The sequence below is a fragment of the Dama dama genome, chromosome 14 (genome assembly GCF_033118175.1).
Source record: "Dama dama isolate Ldn47 chromosome 14, ASM3311817v1, whole genome shotgun sequence".
Taxonomy (NCBI): Eukaryota; Metazoa; Chordata; class Mammalia; order Artiodactyla; family Cervidae; genus Dama; species Dama dama.
In genome coordinates, this window is record NC_083694.1 from 62,287,443 (window position 1) to 62,311,683 (window position 24,241).

Consider the following 24,241-nt stretch of genomic DNA (forward strand, 5'->3'; position numbering starts at 1 on the left):
CAAAGAGTTGGACACGACTGAGCGACTTTCACTTTCACTTTTCCTCTCTCACGAGCACAGCAGCTCAGTGAAAAGTCCTGAGAGCCCAGGGAGGTTACTACCAAGCATGTAGTATGCCTCAATAAATACCTGGGGAATTGGTATTGTAAATATTAGCTTTATATTGAATGCATTTTCTGCCCATCTTCCCAACATCCACCACCATAAGATTAAGGAAAAAGCAGGTAGAAATCTAATTTGGCAAACAAATGGAATATTCACACCAACATTTAGACTTGTAAGTACCTCTAGAATTCCTTAGAAAGTGCCATTCCAAAACTGTTCTCTTTCTTACATGCTATGGGTTTATTTTTCCTTTATTAGAGAACCAGGAAGCCTTCATTAAATAATAATTTGTCAGAAAGAGTCATCCGAAAGCACATTGTTTAGCTATGTAAGGATTTAGTATGAGACAAATTAAAAAAAAAAAAACTCAGTAATCTTAAATGTTTATATAGCTAGTACACACTGGACTGTGGTGACCTCCTGATGAATTCATCTCGTTTGCTCCCAGCAGCCTGGAGCTCTAGAAGAGGAGCTCACAGAGGGAGCATTTTATTCTTTTTCCCCAAATCTGATCTGAAGTTTACTGTTTCACTGGGAACAAATCATTAAAGAAAGCAACACATGTACAAAGGAAGTTGTGACGTGGAAATTTACATTAAGACTATGCTTGGGTGGCACCAAAATACTGGGTTGGCCAAGAAGTTCATTGGTGTTTTTCTGAAAGTTCTTAGAGAAAAACACAAGTGAACTTTTTGGCCAGCCCTAAAGACCCTGATGCTGGGAAAGACTGAGGGGAGGAGGAGGCAACAGAGGATGAGATGGTTGGATGGTATCATTGACTCAGTGGACATGAGTTTGAGCAAACTCCGGGAGCTGGTGAAGGACAGGGAAGACTGGCGTGCTGCAGTCCATGGGGTCACAAAGAGATGGACATGACTGAGCAACCGAACAATACTTAGGTGATTTAATCCCACTTAGTATGAAGGAGAGGGGCGAGGGGGATCAAGTTTAAACAGTATGAATATTAGAAATTCACAGCTTCTTGGAAAAATAAACTCAAATTTATTGTGGAAATAATTTTAAAAGAGAGACCTTTAGGAAGAGAAGAAGTGAGTTCCTCTGTCATCTGTCCTGCTGTTTTCCATAAAGGGTTTCTATGGTGCTTTGGGCTTGTCTATATTTGGGTAATGGCAACAGGTGAGAAATAAAGAACAGCTGCATATTGACTCCCTGGGGAGGGGGAAATTCTGCAAACATCTTAGGTAATGAGTATAAAATATATCTGTACACACAATGCCTTCTATGAGTCACAGGCTCTTTAAAAATCTCCAGATAAACAAACAAACAAATAAAACACCACTAAACAATAACGAAAGAAAAGTTTTTTAACCAAATATAATCAAAAATAATTTCCAGATTGAAGGAACTTCCTTTAGCAGGGAAAGAGATGAAAGTCTTGTCTCAGTTACCTAGGGCTAGGAAAAAAAAAATCTATATATATTTGTTGTTAAGGTTTTAAATAAATAACACCTGCCAACCAAAGCCAGGGAAATGAATGGACAGGAAATGAGGCAAACTTTAAAGAGGAAGTGGTTTTGAGCTGTCAACTGGAGTGGATGAAGGAGTAGGAGACTCACAAGATGTGTAAAAATGGTAAATCAAGGGCCTCATTTTAAGAGAGAATCTCAAAGCCCAAGGCTAGATGATCACAAAGACAAATAATACAACATATTAGATTTTTATGGCTACTTGAAGAGACTATTAGAAGCAAATCAAGAGACATCAAGAAGATAGAAGGTGTATTATATATAAAACCTTCTAAGTTTGCCACTAACATGTATGAAAAATCATTAAATCATTAAAAATCTATAAGGAAATATTTTAAAAGTGCAATTAAGAACACCTCTTTTTTATTATATAATCATCCGGGATTAAGTTGTTTGAACTTAAATCTTAACTGTTATAAAATTTGGTAGCTTATCTGCTGCTTTAAAGTTATAATATAAAAGTTGAAGCAAATAAAAACTGCTTTCATTGAAAAGCAATGTGGCACTTCCTAGCCATTCAGTGGTTGGGACTTCACCTTCAGTAGTAGGGGGTGAGGGTTCCATCCCTGGTTGGGGAGCTAAGACCTCGCATGCCTCAGAGCCAAAAAACCAAAACATTAAACAGAAGCAATGTTGTAACAAATTAAATCAAAGCTTTAAAATGGTCCACATTAAAAAAAAATCTTTTAAAAAAAAGAAAAGCAATGGATTTCTCAAACTAATTATGCATAATAAAGTTTAAGAAAGTGGAACCGTCAGGGAAGTAAAGTATGTGAAATGAAAGTCTCTCAGTCATGTCCGACTCTTTGTGACCCCTGAACTATACAGCCCATGGAATTCTCCAGGCCGGAATACTGGAATAGGTAGCTTTTCCTTTCTTCAGAGGATCTTCCCAACCCAGGGATCGAACCCAAGTCTCCCAAATTGCAGGCGGATTCTTTACCAGCTGAGCCACAAGGGAAGCCCAAAGTATAGTATATTTTAAATTGAATATAACCACTAAAAATACATTAGTGAACAGAACTAGCATGTAAAAATGCATGTTGTAAAAGTAAACAATGAACGCAGAGTTTTACATAGAGAGTTCACAGAGAAGGAAAAACTTGAAACCAAAACAAACAAAAATCCCAGCTGGGCATAGGGGGACAAAAGACCGAAAGAAACCACTAAAACAATAGCAGCGATTAGCACTGAATAATAAACCCATGGATGAACTTTTTTCCACCTATTTTTATAAAGGGCCATGCTTGGAAGGTATATTTTATTTTTAAATGGGTAAGAAAGAAAACTTTCTCCAGAGAGACAGTACAAAGTAATAACCTGCTTAGTTAAGGTCTAAATAAAAACAGATTAGAGAGCACACAATTGCCCAAATAAAACCATTACATATTATTAAATTAGTAATTGAAAATCAAGGTAAATGGGTGTTCCATTAATTGACAAGGCATGGCATAATCAATTCAATCATTTTAAGAGGAGTAGTAATCAATAGTAATCTCTCAAACAGCATCAATTCGGCCATCATTTTCAAGAACATTTATATAGTTGAAATAAGCGACTGATTTAGCTAAGCTATGATTTTGCACTCAGGTTATTTTAAGCATGTAGTCCCGATTTTAAAGAACCAATAGTTATATAATAATAGCAATTTTTGCTTAACTGTTTCTTCAATATTACAATTTTAACACATGATTCTTTCAAAATATATTAAATGTTTATTATATACACATAATAGCAGTAAGTGAATTGAAAGAAGAAGAAGGAATAATTCTCCCCAGTTTCTACCGAATTACCTTTTTCATTCTTTTTCCTTTTCTGTGAGGCACACCTACCACCCACTCCCTGATTCCCATTCCACCTCACCTCTAGACATAGAAGTGATTATAATGTCACTGGGGAAAGAACTCAAACATACTAGGAAGTATAATAAATATGTAAAATATGATGACACAATCATTTTTCTTACTAGTTTCATTACATTTGATTTCTGATTAAAATAATCATTGCTGTTGCCATCTATGACTTTGGTGTCATAGTTTATCCATAGAAACTCTCTTTCTTGAAATTACCAAAATATTTTATTTTTTTGGTCAGCATTTTTTAAACATAATTTACATACCATAAGTCATGAATTTTAAGAGTACAATTCAGTAAGTTTTGACAAATGTTTATAATCATACAAATACCACATGATATAAAATATTTTTATCATTCCCAAAGACTCAATTAAAAAAAAACAACAATTCAGTCCATCTACCTAACAAATAATAACATTTATTCCCATTCAAATGTTCAAGTAGCCTAAAATCAAAATTTTAAATGATTCCAAAGAGTGTTGTCCTTTGACTTATGCTATTTAGTAAATATGGTTTCTAAAAGTTTGAAGAGACAGTCTAGGCCAATATTGTTTGTAATCAGCAACTTCCTAGAAGATTTCTTTTCAAAGAAAAAAAAGAAGAAATATTAAAGTTTTAAAGCACTCATTTAGTTTCTAAGAAATCTCACTGATTTAAGAATTTCCTTCTGAAAGTAAGTCTTTTTCTCCACCAAATAGCTTCTACACTTAAATTTACATCTTGGAGGATTTCTTAATATAAAAAAAGCAAAGTCTGGTTAATCGTATCAGCTCCATGAACACTTAGTCAAAAATGTGAGAGTGTACTGGATAGATTAGATGATCGTGAAATGTGAATTAGAAGATTTGTCTAACTTTTGCTGAACATTGTACTTGGTGCTTTAAACGTGATCACATATCATCATCTAACCAGCCATAAGCCCACACGCAGCAGATGAGAACAGAAACACCCTCCAGAGACAGAAACAGACATAAGTTCAAAAACAGGAATCCAGGACCCTTCCACCCCAAGAGAATGTGCAGAGGATCAGTGTATCCAGTTCCCAGCTGCAGTCATCTGCTTTGGGCTTCAGTGACCTTAGCTGCCAGAAAGCAAAGCCACCACTGTCTTTTCCTTACACATCATCTCTCACAGACTTTTCAGGACTTTCTGTTTATTAGGCTTTTCTTGATCCTCTTTCACAACTTCCTACTCAGTAACTCTTTCACCAGTAAGAGACTGGAGAAAAATGGCTAGGATAAAACTCAAATCTACTCATCTTTCAAATAATCAGTGATGAAATAATCGTTTTCAGAGGTTAAACTCTAGGGAGAATACTGAGAGGAAAGTTTGGAATCTGTTCAATGCAAAGTGAAGCTGCTAAAACAGATGTGTCTATCAACCTTCAGCCTGTTTGATAGAAAGACTGACAGATTGATCTCTTTTGGCAGGTTTCCCACATATCTATTGTGGGGTGTGATTCTTAGAACAGTGATGCCTGAAATGAGCATGTTCAGAGTAGTATGAATGAAACTGACCCAAGGAGAGCAAATTACATGATTTCAACACATGCTTTCCTGTGTGTCTATGAAAAGACATGCTTTAGTAAATAAGTAAGACCATCAAGAAGTTAATCATGAGATATCACCTCACATTGGTCAGAATGGCCATCATCAAAAAGTCTACAAACAATAAACGCTGGAGAGGAATGTGGAGAAAAGGGAACCCTCTTGCACTGTTGGTGAGAATGTAAATTGATATAGCCACTATGGAAGATGGTAGGGAGAATCCTTAAAAATACTAGGAATAAAACCACCATGATCCAGCAATCCCACTCCTAGACATATACTCTGAGGAAACCAAAATTGAAAAAGACACATGTACCCCAATGTTCATTGCAGCACTATTTACAGTAGCTAGAACATGGAGGCAATCTAGATGTCCATCGACAGATGAATGGATAAAGAAGTTGTGGTACATATACACAATGGAATATTACTCAGCCATAAAAAAGAACACATTTGATGTAGTTTTAGTGAGGTGGATGAACCTAGAGTCTATTATACAGAGTGAAGTAAGCCAGAAAGAGAAAGATAAATATCATATACTAACACATATATATGGAATCTAGAAAGACGATACCAAGGAATTTATTTGCAGGGCAGCAATGCAGAAACAGACATAGACAACAGACTAATGGACATGGGCAGAGGGGAGGAGAGGGTGAGACATATGGAGAGAGTAACATGGAAACTTACATTACCATATGTAAATAGATAGCCAATGGGAATTTGCTGTATGTCTCAGGGGACCCAAACAGAGGCTCGGTATCAACCTGGAGGAGTGGGATGGGGAGGGAGATGGGAGGGAGGTTCAAAAGGGAAGGGATATATGTATACCTATGGCTGATTCATGTTGAGGTTTGACAGAAAACAACAAAATTATGTAAAGAAATTATCCTTCAATTAAAAAAAAAATAAAAGAAGAAGAAAAAAGAAGTAAATCAGATGAGAAGTCAGACAGAAGCATGAAATCATCCATTAAATAAACTCTTAACTGGTGCATAGTGTGGGTGGAAGACAAGCAAATGCAACCATGCCTATTAGCTTGGGAGAGAGAGTTCAGGAGCATGGTACTCAGTGCTTCAGTGCTTCAGTGAGCTCTTCCTCCTGGAAGAGCCTTTGGTAAGACGACTGCAGTCACCAAATGTACATTATAGTTTGGGGACATGTGTTAGCACATTTCAAGAAACCAGAACCACAAAGGATGTGGCTTAACTAATTTAGTCTTTAGTGATAGAGGCAATACTTCAGTAAGAGATAGACTGGTCCCTGGCATGTTTTAAAGTAAGTGTATTTCATTACTCCTAAAATGTACAGTCTCTTTGTATTTTAACATCTCTAAATGAGACTGTGTTTTATAATCAACAGGGGTCTTATGATTGTCTTCCATGAAGGTGCTATCATGGCATGACTGCATGTCCACAAACTTGGTCATACCTGTTCACACTGCTATGACTGTCTCTTTAACTGAACTTTGTTGATAGTTGGCATTGAATTTAATTGGCATTTTTATTGGCATTTTTAACAGATTATATTGATTTGACATCAAAACAAAAAAATCATTGTATAAATGGAAAGGTATGGAAATGGAGTTGGAAGATAAATTTTATGTCAGTGAAATAAATATTTATCTTTGGGGAAGTGACCATAATTCCTTATCTTATTGCAAAGCAATGCTCAGATTTTTAAATGAGATTTAAACAAGAGGAGAAGGAAGTTGAATTGCATGTTGTCACAAAGACCCAGGCAAAGGACTGTTCACTACATGCCAAGCAATACAACTGAAAGCAGGTACAAGTGCCAAATATCTCAAAAGAGATGCAAGAAATGTCCAAGCGATGATAACTCAGTTTGGCCAAATCATGTGTCGTACACAATGACCATTAAACATAATGGGCAGCACCTTCTTTCATAATGGTACCCAAAATAGTTGTACACTTACAAGTGAGATCAGATGCAAAGCAATGAAATAACATAGTCAGGTTTGTCTTCAGCACCCCTCTATGGTCCTCCCCTCCTTCGGGGACCTCAGTATACTCCCCGCTATTTCTGTGCATTAGTATTACCTCTCTGGGAGACACTACTATTTGAAACATAACATCTAATTATGAAATAAGCTATGGACATGGCTGATGCGAGCTATAAACTGCTTTACATAATTCCTTGAAACAATCTAGAATATTTGGAAAATCATAGGTTTATATACAATTGATTCCTTGATTGCTGGTTATAAGCAGAATGCCAATTCATCCAAACATCATGAATATTTCCATTTAGGAGGAAGAATTTGGCTTCTCTGATTTGAATTTATGTTTTTTTTTAAAAGCTTTAAAGTTATTAAAGTTTAGCAGAGTATTTAAGAAAAGACAAAGTTTGAACATAATAAAAAAAATCTTAACTGCTTCTCTATTCTTTTCTCATACTGGTCTCTTTATATCTGTTTTCTTTAACATATAGAAATTGTTTCCCTTTATCTCTACTAAAGACTACTTATAACCCTGACAACAAAAAGCAGAAGCACAACAGTTGACAATTACAATGGTGAATTTTCAATAATCCAGAAAGCATGACAAAAAAATATCCCTCCCCCCAAATTTGACTGAAGACAGAGAAGTTAAAGAGTAACTAGAGTGAACGTGGGACTTCCCTGGTGGTCTAGTGGTTAAGAACCCACCTGCCAATGCAGGGGACATGGGTTCGATCTCTGGTCCAGGAAGACCCCACAATCCGCAGAGCAGCTGAACCCGTGCCCCACAACTACCGAAGCCCACGATTTAGAGCCCATGAGCCACAACTGCTGAAGCTTGAGCTCCAGAGCCCATGCTCTGCAGCAAGAGAAGCCGCCACAATGAGAAGCCCCTGCACCACAACAAAGACTCGCTCCAGCTCGCTGCAGCTAGAGAAAACCCATGGGCAGCAACAGAGACCCAGTGCAGCCCAAAATAAACAATAAAAAAATTTTTTTTTGTTTAACAAAAATGTGACCGAATTAAGTACAAACTCCCCACTCTAACACAGTTAGTTGCTCAGTCGTATCTGATTCTGTGATCCCAAGAACTGTAGCCCACCAGGCTCCTCTGTCCCTGGGATTCTCCAGGCAAGAATACTGGAGTGGGTTGCCACTCCCTTCTCCAGGGGATCTTCCCGGTCTCCCACAACACTGGAAACCCTTTAAAGACCCACATAATATTCCCAGCTTGCATTTTCCTCTACTTCTGCTACTTTCCTCCACTCTGATCAAATCATCGCTCTTTCAGCAAGAGCTGCCCCTGCTCACATCCACGCTGTGCCCTCGGTCCGGAATATCTTTTCTCCAAGGACAACCCAACCCTCCAGATTCCTGCCCATCCTTCAAAATCCATTCATTCAATATATATGAAGCACAGTCTAATTGTAGAACACCAAGGATAAAAAGAGTAATTTGGAAGGTTCTTCCCCTGCAGAATCACCATTCTGACCTATAGTAAATGCTGCATCTTCCACAAAGCCCTTTTGGATCCACTCAAACACTTGCAATCTCTCCCTCCTCTAAGTCCTCTTCTCTAGTATTATTTCAATTCAAAAATCTCTTACTGAGCTCCTGCTCTGTACCAGGGATAATACTGGGCACTTGCACATGTATTTACATCATTTAATGCATGTAACAGACTCATTAAATAGAGTCTCCACAGACCTACTGGTCATGTGAAAAAAACTGATGCTCATAAATTCACATTCATGGCAAGGGTCCTATTAGGGACCAGAAGCAGGTTCTATTGACTTTTGTATCTGGCACTATTTCAATCAATATTTCAGTAGCAGTCACTTGATCTTATTATTTGAGTGTCATCTCACCTTTTCTATTACAATAAAATCTTAAAACAAGAATTGAATCTTATTCTAATTTACAACTTGACACTATATGAAATATCTGGCTTACAGCTGCTCAAAATGTGTTTACAAAGAAAATTGTGTTCCAAAATTCCTGGTGAATGATGGTCCATAATAACACAAAGATGAAGGCCTGAGACAAACTGACATTGTGCGAAGTAAAGAAGTACCAAACCCTTAACAGAAGTTGGAATGAGAGGAAAGATGAGAATTGTGGAGAATCTCAGAGTGCATATGGGGAAATCATTCATTCACAAAAGGGAAAATAATCTATGTGGACCTGACTGAGACTGGAAGGTCTAATGTAACAACAAGCTAGAAAAGTATTAAAAGAAAAAAAAACATGAATAAGAGAAGAAAGTTTGCAAGAATTCAGACTGGCCTCATTAAGCTCTGTTCCCAGATGCTAAGTTAAAGGTAGATTCTGGGGACCAAAGAGATTAGTTGAATAAATTCCAAGGTGTGAATCCAGGGACATCAAATTAGTCAAGAGCTAAGGGGTTTTTTAAGCCTTTTCTAGGACTTGAAATCCAGAAAGAAAAATAATCCTCCTTCTCTAAGAATGTTAAGTAGTTGAGAGATATCTTAAGTTACTCTGAGAGCTCATCCTGGGTCAAGAAGTAGAAGCAGCTACACAGTGAGAAACAGCTATAGGCTCATGGTTAAAAGCAAATGTAGACAAGGGAGAGACCGGTAGGATTTTACAGCCGGAGGAACCATAGCTGTAATCAAATCAAATTATCTAATCAAACCTAGTCTTGTGACAGACACAAAAGCAAGGGAAAGTTGAGTCCCTTTAAAGATTTATGCTTATGCTAAACTAATTAAGTAACATGAGCTTGCCCACTTATAACAGACCTCATCTAAATATAGCTTTGTGCCCACATTCCATCACCAGGCAGTAAAAGCCATATATGCACTCCAAAGAAATACATATATGCCTTGCCGGAACTGTGGTAGATAGTGGGATCAGAGAATCACGGGAGACAAAGGAACTACTAGAGGGTTCACACAGTCCAGAAGTAGAGTTCTGGAGGCAGACACTCTTCACTTTCTATCCCCTGGGAAGTGAAAGTAGAATGCTTTCCAATGGAAGCAGGGTAGAGAGTGATGCAAGGGCGCTCTCTGTTTATGGGGTCTCATGTTTATTATACTTCCCAGTGGACGTTAGTTTCCTAGTTTTCCTAAGGCTTCTGTAACAAATTACCACAAACTTTAAAGCTTTTAAAAAATGACCTATTATTAGCCAGTGGAATACGCTGGACGATGCAGGGAGCTCAAACTTAGTGCTCTGTGACAACCTACAGGGGTGATATGGGATGGAAGGTTGGAGGGTGTTCAAGAGGGAGGGGACATATATGTATATACCTATGGCTGATTAACATTGTTGTATGGCAGAAACCAACCCAACACTGTAAAGCAATTATCCTCCAATTACAAATAAATAAATTAATAAAACAAGAAAAATCAAACAACAAGATCTATTAAACAACACAAGAGACGACTCTACACATGGACATCGCCAGATGGTCAATACCAAAATCAAACTGATTATATTCTTTACAGTCAAAGATGGAGAAGCTCTATACTGTCGGCAAAAACAAGACCGGGAGCTGACTGTGGCTCAGATCATAAACTCCTTATTGCCGAACTCAGATGTAAATTGAAGAAAGTGGGGAAAACCACTAGGCCATTCAGGTATGACCAAAATTAAATCCTTTATGATTATACAGCAAAAGTGACAAATAGATTCAAGGGATTAGATATGACAGAAAGAATGCCTGAAGAACTATGGATGGAGGCTCATAACATTGTACAGGAGGCAGTGATCAAAACCACCCCCAAGAAAACGAAATGCCAAATCGCAAAATGGTTGTCTGAGGAGGCCTTACAAATAGCTGAGAAAAGAAGAGAAGCAAAAGGCAAAGGAGCAAAGGAAGCTATACCCATCTGAATGCAGAGTTCCCAAAGAATAGCAAGGAGAGATAAGAAAGCCTTCCTAAGTTAACAGTGCAAAGAAAAAGAGGAAAACAATAGAATGGGAAAGACTAAGAAAATTAGAGACATCAGAGAACATTTCATGCAAAGATGGGCACAATAAAGGACAGAAACAGTATGGACCTAACAAAAGCATAAGATATTAAAAAGAGGTGGCAAGAATACACAGAACTATACAAAAAAAGATCTTCATAACCCAGATAACCACGATGGTGTGATCACTCACCTAGAGACAGACATCCTGGAGTGCAAAGTCAAGTGGGCCTTAGGAAGCAGCACTGCAAACAAACCTAGTGGAGGTGATAGAATTCCAGCTGAGCTACTTCAAGTCCTAAAAAATGATGCTGTGAAAGTGCTACACTCAACATGCTAGCAAATTTGGAAAACTCAGCAGTGGCCACAGGACTGGAAAAGGTCAGTTTTCATTCCAATCTCAAAGAAAGGCAATGCCAAAGAATGTTCAAACTACTGCACAATTACACTCATTTCACACGCTAGCAAAGTAATTCTCAAAATTCTCCAAGCTAGGTTTCAACAGTAAGTGAACGAAGAACTTCCAGATATTCAAGCTGGATTTAGAAAAGGCAGAGGAACCAGAGATCAAATTGCCAACATCCACTGGATCATAGAAAGAGCAAGAGAATTCCAGAAGAACATCTACTTCTGCTTCACTGACAACGCTAAAGCCTCTGACTGTGTGGATCACAATAAACCGTGGAAAATTCTTCAAGAGATGGGAATACCATACCACCTTACCTGTCCCCTCAGGAACCTGTATGCAGGTCAAGAAGCAACAGTTAGAATTGGACATAGAGCAATAGACTGGTTCAAAATAGGGAAAGGAGTACGTCAAGGCTGTATATTGTCACCCTGCTTATTTAACTTATATGCAGAGTATGTCATGTGAAATTCTGGGCTGGATGAAGCACAAGCTGGAATCAAGATTGCCAGGAGAAATAGCGATAACCTCAGATATGCAGATGACACCACCCTTATGGCAGAAAGTGAAGAAGAACTAAAGAGCCTCTTGATGAAGGTAAAAGAGGAGAGTGAAAAAGTTGGCTTAAAACTCAACATTCAAAAAACTAAGATAATGGCATGTGGTCTCATCATTTCATGGCAAATAGATGGGAAAACAATGGAAACAGTGACAGACTTTATTTTTGGGGACTCCAAAATCACTACAGATGGTGACTGCAGCCATGAAATTAAAAGATGCTTGCTCTTTGGAAGAAAAGCTATGACAAATCTAAACAGCATATTAAAAAGCTGAGACATTACTTTGCTGACAAAGGTCCACATAGTCAGAGCTACGGTTTTTCCAGTAGTCATGTATGGATGTGAGAGTTGTATCATAAAGAAGGCTGAGTGCCAAAGAATTGATGCTTTAAAACTGTGGTGTTGGAGAAGACTCTTGAGAGTCCCATGTACTGCAGAGAGATTAAACCAGTCCATCCTAAAGGAAATCAACCCTGAATATTCATTGGAAGGACTCATGCGGAAGCTGAAGCTTCAATACTTTGGCCACCTGGTGCAAAGAACCAACTCATTAGAAAAGACCCTGATGCTGGGAAAGATTGAAGGCAGGAGGAGAAGGGGACAACAGAGGATGAGATGGCTGCACAGCATCACAGGCTCAATGAACGTGAGTTTGTGTGGGCTCCAAGAGATGGTGAAGGACAGGGAAGCCTGGTGTGCTGCAGTCCATGGGATTGCAAAGTATGGGACACGACTGAGCAACTGAACAACAATTAAACCAATGAAAGCAATTTAGTCACGGAAACCTAGTAGAGACTTGTTCTTAGAATTCAACGTGAGGCAAGTCAATATAAATCCTGTGTAAAACCTGGTACCCCTGCTGGGTCAACCCCTTAAATTACCACACACTTTAAGTAACAGAAAAGTATTCTTTGCTTAAAATAACAGAAACTTGTTGTCTCACAGTTCTAGAGGCCAGAAGCCTAAAACCAGTAGCACTGGGACAAAATGAAGCTGCAGTAGCCCCCCTCCCTTGGCAGTGCCACGCTCCCTCTCAGGCTCTCAGGGAGAATTCGATCCAGCCTCTACCAGCTTCTGCAAGCCACGGACATTCCTTGGTTTGTGGCTTCATCACTTAGAACTCTGCCTCAGGGCTTCTCTGGTGGCTCAGCGGTAAAGAATCCAGACAGTGCAGGAGACACAGGTTCGATCCCTGGTCTGGGAAGATTCCACATGCCATGGAGCAACTAAGCCCCACCACGCACCACAGCTATTGAGCCTGTGCTTTACATCCTGGGAGCTGCAACTGCTGAGCCCACACGCCACAACTCCTGGAGCCCGCGTGCCCTAGAGCCTGTGCTCCACAACGAGAGAGGCCACCACAATGAAAAGCCCGCCTGCCGCAACTAGAGAAAGCCTGCACACAGCAATGAAGACCCAGCACAGCCAAAAATTAATTAACTTTAAAAGATTTATTTAAAAAAAAACAACTCTGCCTCAACATTCACATTGCCTTCATGTGTATGCGTAATCGCCCTCTGCTTCTCTCATAAAGATACATGTGATTGCATTTAATCACCTCATCTTAAGACCTTTAATCACATCTGGCAAAGACTCTTGTTCTAAATAAATTAACATTTACAGATTTCAGGAGTTAGGACCTGATACCTTCTCTGAGGGACATTCTTCAGTCAACTACACCATGTTACCAAAAGTCAGTCACTCCCAGAGTTAACATAAAAATATTTTCAAATAAAGAAACCAATGGTCTCATATGATGCCAAACTGCAAGAGTCTTCGCCACCCCATTTCTATTCCTCCTACACCCCTGTGTTACTTGCAGAGGCACATTTCTCTGTAAGAATTAATTGTAAGTTCATCTAAGGAAGCATGTTAGGCAGCATAAACATTAAAAAAATCTAATAAAATTATCTAGGTATTCATTCCTGACTTCTTTTAGCAGCTGATTCTTAAATCCCTCCTAAGATGGTTCTGGACATTGCACAACCCTTCTGTTGGCCTCCAGTAACCCTTCTCCTCTAGTAACTGGTCCTTATCAGTCTTCCCTTTCTTCTGCTTCACACCACATACAGAAAAGACCAAGTTATGTTTTCCTTCACAGACAGTTGAAATTTATATATCAGTTTTTCATGTTATTTGTTTCATTCAGTCTCTCAATAAATATTTCTTAACTACCTACCATGATCCAGACACTGTGCTTATCCTTGGAGATACAAAGATGAAAGATGGACTGGTGCCCCCAATGAACATAGCAGATATAGAGAGAACTGTCAACATAGTAAACATGATGAATGCCAGAACGAAAATAAATACAGGTGCCGGAGGAAGCTACAGTAATGGAACAATACACTGAAGAAAGAGCTCAGGTTCTGGAAACAGAAAGAACTGGCTTCAAATCTCAGCTCACCACTGACTGCCTTACTCTGGGACCTTAGGCAAATTATGTAAGCGTTTTGAGCCTCACTTTTCTTACCTGTAAGATGGTAACAAAGACTGTTCACTTTAAACAGCTAATGTGAGAACTAAATAGTAATATATATATTTAAGGCAAGGTGCAAGGAGCATCTATGTGGCCTGAGGGAACTAGGGAAGCCTGACAGAGAGGTAAGACTTGAAATGAAACTCAGCATACACATAAAGGCTTGTCAGGTCAGTCCAGACAGAGGCTAAAAAAGATTTAAAAGTTCAAGGTAACTGAAAAGAAGGTCACAAGATGAGGATGAAGAGGTCGGCAGGAGTCAGTCACGAGGTTCACAAGGGGCCACTGGAGACCTTCAAAGGGGGAAGGGACATGCTTGGATTTCTGCAGACATGTCAAGGATGTTTGCGGTACACAAAAATGAGCTGGGAAGATCGGTTACAACTTAGTGTAATAATCCTGGCAAAAGTTCATAAAGACTTGAAGCTGGGCAGTAACGTGGAAGAGGGTAAGAGAGGAGGGCTATTAGAGACCTTTTGGAGGTAGAGTTTACCATTGAGTGGGGGACTGTCTGGGACAAGTAACGGCAAGTCAGGAGACAAGGGTGGCTCCAAGAGTCTCAAATGACATCTGCATCTCTGTCTCTACCTCTCTATGTTTTCTTTCTAATAAAATCAAATGAAACCTTTCTTTTGAATCAAAGAAGAAATTCAGACTGAGATATAAATACAAAAGTATGCCGAACATACTTTTCAGCTTTCAAGTGGTTGTTTTGACAGCATGAAGCCACTATAAATGTATTTTTAAAACCTGTTAAGCTTTCTCTTCAGAAAATGTTATTATTCTGATGGAATTCTCCAGTTAAAGCATTCTTTTCACTGATGGGAATTACAGAGTGCTGAGAAGCTATAGGTGCCAAATGTAAACACAGAATTAAAGGTAGAATTTTAGAGTTCACCCCAGTAATCATGACCAACATCCCACAGCCAGTGGTTAAATTGTATCCTTAAAAGCTAGCTTCAGCAGCTAAACCAAGTTACTGGGAGTAGGTTACATTATCAAACATCCATTGGCTAATTCACTCCTGAACTAAACTGATTACCATTACACCTGGCAAGGATTGTGGATTTTTACTTTTCTAGTAATTTTACTTTTCTTGTGCTTATCAACATTCATTCAATATTCAGTTATGGTGTACTGAGTGGCCATTATATGCAAGCATATGAGAAGCCACAGAACTAATGAAGAACGCAATCCAGTGCCGAGGGAGAGGTGAGATTATCAGCGTGTTCTGTACAAGGCAGTCTGTACCATGAGCAGCCCACAAGTGTCACAGACAGGGCTCTGAAAGTTCAAAAGAGTGTTATCCTTTCGGAGCAAATAACTGAAGGCTGAGACGAAGGGAGAAAAAAACTCTCTGGCTGAGAGAACCACATAAACAAAGAGGCAGAATGTAATAAGCCCAGGGTTTCTCCCCTAATTCTTTCAGTTCCCCTGAGACAGCCTGTTCTTCCCCACTGAGGCGACTTGGCCTAAAATGCCTTCCTTCCTTCCTTTCTCCTTCTGCTGGTCTCATTCAAATGTGACTTCCTCTAGGAAGCCTTCTATGACAGTTTTAGCTAGAATTTAAAATTTCCTTTTTAACTCAGAAGGACCCTCCAAACACATTTTAAGGGCATGTATCAGGTATTATTTAAGAATGACTGCCTGGTTTTATGTTTTGTTTTTAATGGGAGAAAATCAGATTTAATTTTATTTGTACAAGAACTCCACATACATAACAGAGCCAGAGACCCCAAAGACATGGGAGGTTAAAAGACAGAGAGGTACAAATGCCTCCATATGCAATCCTGAGCTAAGGGTTTAGATAAGAGGCTGGGTCTCTGAAGACTGCCTGTTTTTAAGTTCCCCAGTTTTGCCACTTGACAGTCAAAGGACTTTGGGTAAATTCCTCAAGTCTTCTGTGCTTTGATTTCCTTATCTGTGAAATGGAGATCCCTATAGGATTGGTTACCATTACATGGGATAAATTATGTCAAGGGCTTAGCACCAAACCTACCAAGGTCAATGCTCAATAAGTGCTTTTATCACATGCTTAGAACTGTCTCTGCCTCTAGAGTATAAATCTCTGATGGGCAGGGATATATCCTATTTATCTCTGTAGTTCCAGACTCTTGCATAGCACTTGGAAAATGCTAAATAAATTAAAATTTTCTGTGGCTGTTATCTGATTGTGGGAGTGTCTCATGATGATCTTTAGGAGAAAATATCAAGTAAGCTGCTGGTGATTCAGATTAGCACTCAGAAGAAAATCAACTACATGGATGTGTAGATTTAAGAGTTAGGTACACAGAGTGATATCAAGAGGTAGAAGACAACAAAGAACAGAAAAAGACACAATAGAGCCTGGAATAACCTCATATTTTCCAACTTGGAGAAGAAAGAAAAAACAAGGATGGTGCAAGATGGGAACTGGCTAGGGAGAGAAGAAAACCATAGGACAGCCTTGTCCATGGAAACCAAGGAGAAAGAGAGATTCATACGAAAACAATCATCTCAACAGTGGAGAACAAGAAAAGGAAGACCAAAAAAAAAATGGATTTCATGAATAGAGGTCACTGATAACATGAAAGTAGTGGTTTCAGTAGACAAGTGAAGGTGGGGAGAGGAATATAGGGTGAATAAGATCGTATCAACTTACTATTGCAGCAGACATTTGGCAACTGAAAGAATTAGGGGTGAAACCTTAGGGTGAATAAGAAAGTAATAAATACAAAATCCTACACTTGAACAAAACGGTGGATGGTGAAGGAAAACAGAGAAACGGGGTGGCAGCTCAAGATATAACAGCTCAAAAGGTCAAAGGAAGGAGTTCTGGGTGGTGAGGGTAAAGATGGCGATATCAGTATGTGAGACATAGGAAGGCCTTTCATCATTTCCAAGACAAAAAGAAACCAGTGCGGAGGCAAAGGCTCCAGGTAGAAAGGAAGAGAAAATGGATGAGAAGGTCAGGTCCTAGGTAACCTGGGATGAAAAGAAGACTCCCCTTGCCCTGAAAAAGGACAGTGTGGCTAAGTGGCCATTCAGAGACCATTATGACACAGATCCCAGAAGCCAAAGACCCTGGATTACTAGAACAGCTCTTCTTGGTGCTGGCCCAACAGAACTGTGGCTGGACCTCAGAGATGAAACAAGAATGCCCCCATCCACTGCAGAACACCTGGTTTTGAAGAAATCAGCAATTGTGAATAGTAGGAAGGAAGCATTGTAGTGAATACATTTTTCCAAATTTACCTTTTCAGACTCGGCAGTGACTTGGAACTTTGAAAGTTCCTCAAGTCACATAATACCACAGAACCCCCACGCTACTAACCAGCACCAAGCAGCTTAAGAATATGGGGAAAAAACAATTTATAATGTATTGTTTTAAAATGGTTTTCTGATGAAAGCACAGTGAAAGCTATACAGGATCCTAATTAATATAAATTTGGTATACTCTAGTTTATTTTAGTAGTGGGCTAGCAAGAGAACTGAGGAGGGCATGGCAACCCACTCCAGTATTCTTGCCTGGAGAATCCCATGGAGAGAGGAACCTGGCGGGCTACAGTCCATGGGGTCACAAAGAGTCGTACATGACTGAAGTGACAAGAGGACTACTATTGTCTGAAGGCCCTGTGACAGTAACAAGGATCATATTAACTTACTATTGCAGCAGGCATTTGGCAAGAAAGTTAAGCAAAATACTTGTACAATAATTTTTTTTTAACTTGTCCTTGTTAGTTCTATGAGTAAAAATGCTCAAGGACATTCTGCATTCTCAGTTAATAGACAAAATAAATCATCTTTGCAAAAATGTGAGAAGGCTCTATTTCAATGGAAAATACAGTGAAATCATCAACATTTTGTCACTCCCTCTGCTTGAGATGGGTCGAGTGGGTTACTTCCTACATCTCCTACAACAGAAAAGGCACCTTCTTCAGTCTACCCTTTCTGTGTTCCAATTATTTATTTCCTGGTTCACATTATGGAAAATGTGGTAAACATTTTATTGACTCTGGACATCACTTACAACAATACTCAAGCTACTCTGGGATTTGGCAAACAGAAGGAGGGAAAAGAAAAAGGAGTATTTAAAGAAGAGAAGAAATCAAGGCAAGTAAACTAAAACCAACTGAAGCTTTTTGGCATTCCTTTCCCTCTCAATGCCAACAAGTCTTGTTCTAGATTAGGAAAGTTAAACATCTAAAATGTCAACACTTATATTTAAAGAATCTGGGAGAGAGTCCATGGACCTCCTGAATTCATATGGGGGTGGGGATATAACACATATACTTTACAATAGCAGTTACTTTATTGTAGTTACTAAAAACCAATTAGAAGTGCTTCCCTATGTCCCAGGCCAAATATCATCAATTTGTGTCTATTGTCATGTTCTTGCAACATTCTCAGAGAGGCATCTATAATTTGGCTTCAGGTCTGCTGCTGGGAGATGGAGGAGACTATACTTGCCCTAATTTTGTAGCAAATCTTCAACCATTCATTTTGTAGCTCTCTGACCTCTTCACACCTAATTCAGGTCTTCCCAATTCTCTTTAAGAAAGAGGCTGTGTAAATATATTAGTTCCTCCATGAATTGTGTCTCTAGGACCTAGAAAGATTTACACTAGTGTATGTGATGATAGCCACATCTGTAATTAAAGTATCAGCTGCTTGAACAGGGAAGTACAGAGAGCATGGGAGTTTTCTTTAAGAATGATGTTCACAGTTCTCAGGAGAAATGGGAAGTTTTTAACTTAAATTTTTTAATACGGAAGGATACAGAGACAGCTGAGAGATAATGATGTTAAAATAGAGGACCAATCTTGACTCAACTTCCCACAGTTCACAGGCCAATTACGAAAACTACAAGAAGACAATGCGTAGTACAAAACAGAACCTGAAGTTCACAAAAACAAATTAAGTAGTACAATTTCAAGTTCCCTGAGGTCCCTGAGTTGTCACTGAGTCAAATACACAAAAATTATTGATCTGTAGAATAATTTCTCAGGGAGGCGATGGAGGTCATCACGAAAGCTGTGTATGCCAAGAAATGAAATAGTAAACTATCAGAAATAGAACACAGTAATCACTGTCTTTTTCCACTTCCTGTGTGCATGAAAGTTATGCTTAAACGTCCATTTGAAAAAATAAAAATAAAGTCCATTTGGCTGTATTCAGCTTTAAAAAGGAGATGCATTTTGCAGGTTATAAAATACAACACTTAGCTTTAGAGAAAATCTGTAGCACAGCAGGAAAAAGACAAATGAAAGAGACAGAAGCCTTAAAATCTTTACAAATTATGGGTAAATTTTTTTTTAATTGGAGGATGATCACTTTGCAATGTTGTGTTACTTTCTGCCATACAACAATGAGAAGAAGAAGTGAAGTGAAGTGAAGTCGCTCAGTCGTGTCCAACTCTTTGCGACCCCATGGACTGTAGCCCACCAGGCTCCTCCATCCATGGGATTCTCCTGGCAAGAGTACTGGAGTGGGTTGCCATTTCCTTCTCCAGGGGATCTTCCTGACTCAGGGATCGAACCTGGGTCTCCCTCATTGTAGGCAGACGCTTTACCATCTGAGCCACTAGGGAAGTCCTACAACAACGAGAGTCAACCATAATTATACATATATCCCCCTCCTTGGGCCTCCCTCCCCTCTTGGGAAAGCGTTAATCTCATACATATGTGGAGTAAAAGTATGTTTAAAAATGCCATTTTAAATGGAATCATGTTTCTCCTGGACGCTGTCCACTGACATGGCTAACCAGCTGTCCACATGTAGCACCAAGGCAACGAGTGTTGGGAGCCAACTCTCACAGTCCAACGTTGCAACTCTATGCACTAAGGAAACAACCAGACCTTCTGATTTGTCACATCAAACATGAGAAAGGCACCTCCATGGGGCTTGAAAATCAGTGACGTTTTAGAAAAAGCCTCAACCCAAATAGGAAAAAGAAACATGTGAAGATGAGAACATCAATGAGAATGTGAGCTCTTTTACTTCTTTCAGAGAGAAAGTGATACTTTCTGTGGTCATCTAATATGTCTAGAAAAATGGTTATGCTTTGGGGGTCATAGGCCCCTTTAACAGAATGCCGTAAGTTTTGGATACCAGAATAAAGGTATATGGACACAAAATCCTGAATCTCCAAATTCCCTGGCTTCAAGTCAAGGCATTTTGATTTAGATGTCTGAGACGAATCCTTCTGAAGCTAGCAAGATGAATAGTCTCAGTTACAAAATTAGATCAGAATGAGTTTTATAGGAAGTCTGCCTTGGCCAGCAAATGCAAAAATAATGGTCTTGTCCTGAAAGAGTAAAGGAAAAGAGGAGATTACATCTAAATTTTATTAATATTTTAGTTCAGACTTAAATTCAATTTTAAGTCTTCAAATTTAAATTGAAGGGAGGAGAAGGGGACGACAGAGTATGAGATGGTTGGATGGTATCTCCAACTTGATGGACATGAGTTTGAGCAAGTTCTGGGAGTTGCTGATGGACAGGGAAGCCCAGGGTGCTGCAGGCCGTGGAGTCGCAAAGAGTTGGACACGACTGAGCGACTGAACTGCACTGATATTCAATTTTTAAATGGTGACTCTCTAGAATAATATAAGCACCTAATCACTGCAACTTTAATATACCAGATGCATCAACACCATTTCTTAGAGAGAAATTTCCATTTTCTTAATAGAAACAGAGAGGCTGTAGTTGAAGTTTATTAATGAAGTTAGCAAATGTTAATGTGAATTACACAGAAAAAAAAAAATCATCCATACTGTTTAGAGTTGACCATATATCTTGAGACTTGAATATCTGCAACCTGCTAAGGAAATGCAACATAGCAAGTTAAATCAAACAACCTACCAACTGCTAATTACTGTTCAAATGTGGATTCCAAAATCTTTGCTCATATAATTAATGGGATCTTTATGAATTAATTAACTTAAAAAATCTTGATTAAGTGCAGAATCATCTAGCACACTATATTAAGCACTGTGGCTGATACAAGAGTATAGTTCACTGTGGAAGATTATACCTAAATGTAATAAAGAAAGCTCAAGATTTGAAATTTATCACAAAAAAAGAGAGGTAGAGAGTGTAGGATGAAATTCCAAAAAGAAATATGGAAAAATCATATACTACATTTACGTCTGCCACATTGTACAGCAACCTCTATATAATTATTTCTACAGACACTGCTTATTTTTTTCTTTATGTACATGAAGAATCAAGGAGTCGCATCTAGAAGATACCCAAGCAGCACTACAGTATAGAAACCTGGGAGGAAAGGGTGAGTGATGGTCACCACTCCTTGCCGGGGGTATTAAGGGCTGTGCAGGTAAGACATCGGCAGTCTTGCTTGCTGTCCATCTTTCTGGTGAGTAGTTCTGTAATATGGTAGTCTACTGAAACATGCTAAACCCCACTAATCAGGGATTCAGTCCTTGGATCTTCATGGGAATGAAAGCTAGAAGACAGAAGGAGCATCATTAGCATCTAAGACGTCCCAGGCTGGAGACTAAAAGACACAGAAGCACAGGTGGGATTCTCAGATCCCTTCCTCTCAATGGTTAGGACTTTGGAAAAGTGGGAACATTGAGGAAGTGAACTTACTAGGAAGAGATTACTGGCAAACAATATGTCATTTTCTGTTTGATGACTTCATGTAGTACCATGATGATCTTTGGGTAGGGTTGGCGTACACTTCATAAGGACAAGGAAGAAAGTCTTGGAGACTATTAGGTGGCCTTTAAATTGAATATGAAAGAAAGAAGAAAGCAATATTCATGCAAAATCATAAAATCAGTTACCAGAAAGGTCTGTAGTCATGTCATGGGAAAATGAAGAATAGTTCAGGAGGAGCCATGAGACTCCTATAGGAAATTAATTGGGAAAAACTAACAAAATAACACTGTAAAGGGTCTCATAAAGGATCAGTACAGAGCTTGACAGTTGAAAAATAAGATGGTAAATACAACCTCATAATAATTACTGGGAGTTGGTAGCATTTCAAGGAAATATTTGCAAGGAAGGGAGCCAAAGAAATATCACTTATCTGTGTGAAAATTCATCAATCTAGGTGGTAAGGGTAATGAACAAGCATTTGAATGAGGGTTAAATGAGAGGAAAAGATATCATCTTGCTGATGAAATTCATATTAACAGATTATCTGGCCAACTGGAAGAAATGGATGATATGTTCCTAATTTAGTTTACAATGCTGGCACAAAACAGTTGTGATGGGAAACTTCAGCTTCCCAAATATTTGACTGATGACTCTAAACTGGAAACAGAATGTCTGACAAGTTGCTGCCTGTACTGGGTAGTAACTTAATTTTTCTATAAAGAGAAGCAGTAACCAGGGACATGGCTATGCGTGCTTAGTCCCTTCAGGCATGTCCAACTCTTTGTGACCCCATGGACTGTAGCCCACCATGCCCTTCTGTCCGTGGGATTTTCCAGGCAAGAATACTGGAGTGGATTGCCATGCCCTTCTCCAGGGGATCTTCCTGACCCAGGGATCAAACCCACATCTCCTGTGGCTCCTGCATTGCAGGCAGATTCTTTACCACTGAGCCACCTGGGAAGCTACTTGAATCTAATTCTAAACGACCAAGATATCAGCTAGTGAAGTAAAATAATGAGCCTTGGGTGAAAGCTGTGATGCCACTGTAGCACATGATAAAGCCCTCTTAACCATCCTTTATTCACCTAAGACTTTTCACTATCTTTGTAAAACACACTTGCTGACATAAAGAGTCTCAAGGCTCAGGTTTGACAGACTACCCCCTAGTACCTCCCCTTCTGCCAAGCTGTGTACTTATAAAATATCTGTTGTATTTCCGTCCAAACCTATTCATGCCAGTTGTACTGGATACTGTGGACAAATAAATTAAATAGTATACAAACTGACTACATATTGGTACAAAAAGAAAGAGTTGTTAATAAAGTTAAATGTTCTGGTAAATTTTGATAGAATCTAAAGAGAATTGTTGTTAAATTAAGTTAAAGCAATTCAACAGTAAACCTTGTTTGAAAACTTAAAAACCATACCAAAAAATGGACCTAGATAGATTTTGCAATATTTCTTTACAAGATTTAGCCCAATTCAAAAAAAATCAAAACTGAAAATTACAAAAATTGTAAATGACACAGAATTATAGATGGTACCAAAAAACCCTTTGTCCTACATCAAAGATTGATGGATGAATATATTTGTTTCATTAATATATTTTAAGTTAAAATACAATATTCAAATTACATGTATCTTTTTAGATTTTCTATTTTAACTGTCTTTTTGATTAATAGTCCAATTCCATTCCAACAGCAACAGATAAAAGCTCCTGTCCTGACCCTTTTGATAGCCAGGTAGTAGGTGGTTGAAAATATGATGATAAAAACCAACCTTCAGGAAGGCAGACTTCAAAAGACTCAAAAGAAACAGAACCAAGATGCTACGGCAAGAGACTCTGAAAGAGGGCTTAGTAGCATCTTCCAGTCCATGCAGTCTGTAATTCTGTCTACACATCACAGACTGTGATTCCAAGTGAGAAATGATAGGAGTTCCTATATAGTTCTGTAAAGACCTCTGATTTTGACAAGTTAGGATGAAACATAGACAGATTGAGACCTATAATTTATAAGAACAACAAAAAGGGTCCTTTTAGTTATGTTAGAAACAAGAGGAATAACAATCAGGAAGAGATAAGCCAGATGTTCGGCACCAAGGACATGTTGTTGCTGGAATAATAAAGAGAAACAACTGCTCCACTATTATTTTTGTCCTCGTCTTCTCTTCCCAGAAGAATTTCTGGACTTAAAATAGTAGACTAAATATGGTAAGAGAAAAAGAAAGTCCAAGATTGGTAAAGATATTTCAAATGAGAAGTGGAATACTGTAAAATAGCCACAATCCAGTGTACTGAGAA

At 38.7% G+C, this 24,241-nt stretch overlaps 1 protein-coding gene across 7 annotated transcripts in view; it reads right to left on the minus strand.

Moving 5' to 3' along the window:
- Positions 1-24,241, minus strand: part of NIBAN1 (niban apoptosis regulator 1) — a 194,580-nt gene that overhangs the window by 144,111 nt on the left and 26,228 nt on the right. The window lies entirely within an intron of this gene.